The sequence below is a fragment of the Rhinopithecus bieti genome, unplaced genomic scaffold, assembly GCF_001698545.2.
Source record: "Rhinopithecus bieti isolate Rb0 unplaced genomic scaffold, ASM169854v2 scaffold_10589, whole genome shotgun sequence".
NCBI classification, from domain to species: domain Eukaryota; kingdom Metazoa; phylum Chordata; class Mammalia; order Primates; family Cercopithecidae; genus Rhinopithecus; species Rhinopithecus bieti.
In genome coordinates, this window is record NW_016807065.1 from 548,176 (window position 1) to 552,251 (window position 4,076).

Consider the following 4,076-nt stretch of genomic DNA (forward strand, 5'->3'; position numbering starts at 1 on the left):
AAAAAAAAAAAAAAAAAAAAAAAAAAAAAAAGTAAGGAGAAGGAGAATTCAAGTCTTTATATTGAACCTTCTAATCCATCAACAAGGAAGATCTATCCATTGATCTATGTTATCTTTGACCTCTTTCAATAGTATTTTACATATTTCTCCGAAGATATATTGCATACTTTTTTGTTGTATTTATTTCTAGTTATTTTATTGCTGTTAAAAGAGACAAGGCGGCCGGGTGCGGTGGCTCATGCCTGTAATCCCAGCACTTTGGGATGCCGAGGCTGTCGGATTGCCTGAGGTTAGCAGCTCCATGATCCTTAGCCGTCGCCACAAGGGCCCGCTGTCGCAGCACAGCCAGTTCCTGGCGTACCTACCATTCAGGCTGTGGTCCAACCTGATGCTTTCCACCCTGGTCAGGTCCACTTACGACCTGCTACTTGGGAAAGTTTTTCTTTCAAATTCCTTAAAGATTTCAAAGAGTCGGTTAAACAGTGTGGTACCAATTCCCCTTTCGTCAGTTCCACCTTAAAATGCTTAGCAGAAGATAAATGGTTGGTGCCTTATGACTGGGAAATTCTAGCAAAATCTGTCTTATCAAAATCACAATATTTACAGTTTACGACTTGGTGGGTTGACGCTGTCCAGGATCGAGTCCGCCTTAATCAGGGCTCTAATCCTCCTGTTAATGTCATGGCTGACCAGTTACTGAGTATGGGGCAGTGGGCTGCAATTAGAAACCAAATTATATTGATTGACGAAGTCATTAAGCAACTCTGAAAACGCTGCCTGGATGCTTGGGATAAGATTCAGGATGATGGCTCTAGATGTCCATCCTTTACAGCCATTAGACAAATGCAAAATGAACCATATCCTGATTTCATTGCCCATCTTCAGGACGTGGCAGAAAAAGCTATTCCTGATAGAAATGGCCAACGTTTGGTTGTGGAACTCATGGCTTATGAACAAGCAAATCCAGACTGTCAGGCTGCTGTTCGCCCTATAAAATGTAAAATTCCACCCGTAGGTGATTTAATCGCAAACTATATTAACGCATGTGAGGGTGTTGGCGGAACTTTGCATACTGCTGTTGCATACTGCTGTGATGATGGCTGAGGCTATGGTCATGTCCACCATTAGAATGCCTGGACAATTTTCTGGTAATTGTTTCCACTGCGGCCAATCTGGACATACCAGGAAAAACTGTCCTCAGCCACCGCCCTGTACAACGCCAACCCCAAAAGCCCATACAACAGCGAGCCCCACCTTCCACACCATGCCCAAGATACCGTAAGGGCAATCACTGGGCAGCTCAGTGCCAGTAAATTTGACATTGATGGCAACCCTTTACAGCCATTTCAAAACCAGGGAAACGGGAAGAGGGTCCAGCCCCAGGCCCCTCCAAACAATGGGACATTCCCCAACTCCCAGGTTTAGCCTTCCAGCCGGATGGCTGCATTCCCGGCCCAACCAATTCATCCTGTCAGGCCTCGGAGCCCAAGCCAAGCCATCGCATCCCCTGTGACTTGCACGTATACGCCCAGATGGCCTGAAGTAACTGAAGAATCACAAAAGAAGTGCAAATGCCCTGCCTTGCCTTAACTGATGACATTCCACCACAAAAGAAGTGAAAATGGCCTGTCCTTGCCTTAAGCGATGATATTACCTTGTAAAATTCCTCTTCCTGGCTCATCCTGGCTCAAAACTCCCCACTGAGCAACTTGTGACCCCTACTCCTGCCCACCAGAGAACAACCCCCCTTTGACTAATTTTCCTTTACCTACCCAAATCCTCTAAAATGGCCCCACCCTTATCTCCCTTGGCGGACTGTTTTCAGACTCGGCCTGCCTGCACCCAGGTGATTAAAAAGCTTTATTGCTCACACAAAGTCTGTTTGGTGGTCTCGTCACATGGACGCGCATGACACATCCAACCACCTAGTTTTCACTTCAACCATTCATGCCACAACCACAGATGTCACAACCCCAACAAGGATCTCAGTTCAATGCTTGTCCCCTGCCACCACAGGATCCGCAGCAGTAGATCTCTGCTGTATTAGGGACATTTCCCTTTTGCCTGGAGAGCAATAGCTGTTCCCATGGGTGTTTTTGGACCCTTGCCACCTGGCTCTGTTGGTTTATTGCTCAGTCACTCAAGCTTAAATTCAAAAGGTGTTCAGGTACATACTGGTGTAATTGATTCTGATTACTCTGGGGAAATACATATTATTGTTAGTTCTGCAGTTCCTTGGCAAGCTTCAGCAGGAAATCGAATTGCTCAACTTCTTTTTCTACCGTACATTCCACTCGGATTGGGAGAACACCCGCAAAGCCCTGTAGGGCTGGACCCTACAGGAGGGGGAACCTGGGACTCGGTTGTGGGGAAAAGAAAGAGAGATCAGATTGTTACTGTGTCTGTGTAGAAAAGGAAGACATAAGAAATTCCATTTTGATCTATATTAAGAAACATTNCACAGACTCTAGACTTTAACGTCTTCAGTAGGAATCATCGTGGACATTCAGAAAAGTCCCTCCTTAAACACAAAGACATTTCCTACCTCATACCTCATAATCACGTGATAGAAGGGTTGAGAATGTCTCCACAGCCAATCCCATACAGGGGTGTTCAAGAATACAGTTATGGGTTGTTAGTTTTTGTTTCTCGTTGGGCCAGTAAAGTCCCTTCCTCATCCCTCTTTTCCACTTATCACTAGAGACAGAAACTAAAAACCATGGCTTCAGGCTGCTACAAGACTAAAACAAAACAAAACAAAACAGGACAACAACAACAAAATAAGGCGACTTGGACAAGTTTGCCAGTAAATCCATTAACAAAGGTCCTGCCCTCATGATCTAATCACCTCCCTAAGGCCTCACATCCTAATATCATCACCTCCAGGGTTAAGATTTACGCATTTGGCTTTGTGGGGTGGTGGCGTGCCGGGAGGACACACACAACATACAACATTCTGACCATAGTGAGGTAGGAGACTGGGCAGGACTTGCTTTATTTCCTGGTCCCTACAGGATAAAGTGAAGAAACCACCTGGAACCAGCAGATGGCACCAAAAGCCATCTCTAGTTGCTCTCCTTACTCATTAGGGTAAGACACTCCTACCAGAGCCATGACAGTTTATAAGTACCATGGCAACAACATGCAAGTTACCATTCACTTCCTTAACGACCTGGAAGTTACAGCCTCCTTTCTAGAAAGTTCTGCATGGCATACCCCTTAATTTGCATGTAATTAAAAGTGAGTATAAATATAGCTAGCCAACAGCACAAAATGCTGATTCTAGGCACACTGCCTAGGTTTTGGCTGTACTTTGGAAAAAGCAACTCTGAGTCAATGGAAGATCCTTGTGTAACACCACCAGTTGAATTCTTTCCTGGATAAATCCCCAATCTTGGCACTTACCTGCATCAATAGCACACTTCTATCTCCTTAGGCACCTGCTTCTAAGCTAAAACTGCCTGCTTGGCAAAAGATAGAATTTTATTTTCATTTGGATAAAGGCAATTAGCTAACACAAATGGCCACCCCAATTACCAGAAAAACTTAGGATGAACTTCAGCAGCATCGTTAACACAGTCATTGCAGTCATTGTGTTATTCTTTTTTTTTTTTTTTTTGAGACAGAGTCTTGCTCTGTCCCCCAGGCTGGAGTGCAATGGCGCGATCTCGGCTCACTGCAAGCTCCGCCTCCCAGGTTCAGGCCATTCTGCTGCCTAAGCCTCCCGAGTAGCTGGGACTACAGGCTCCCGCCACCACGCCAGGCTAATTTTTTGTATTTTTAGTAGAGACGGGGTTTCACCGTGTCAGCAAGGATGGTCTCAATCTCCTGACCTCGTGATCCGCCCACCTCGGGCTCCCAAAGTGCTGGGATTACAGGCGTGAGCCACCGCCCCCAGCCCTGTCTATTTCTTAATGTCTGTAGGGTAAGTGCCAACAGTTCTTCAGGAGTCTTTTGGGTTTTACTGGCCTTTTGCACTTCCACGTACATACATTTTATTATAAGTAGATCAGGTTCTTCATCAAAACATGTTCTTTTGACAGAAAACCTGTTAACTTTCTATATTAAGTAGGAGA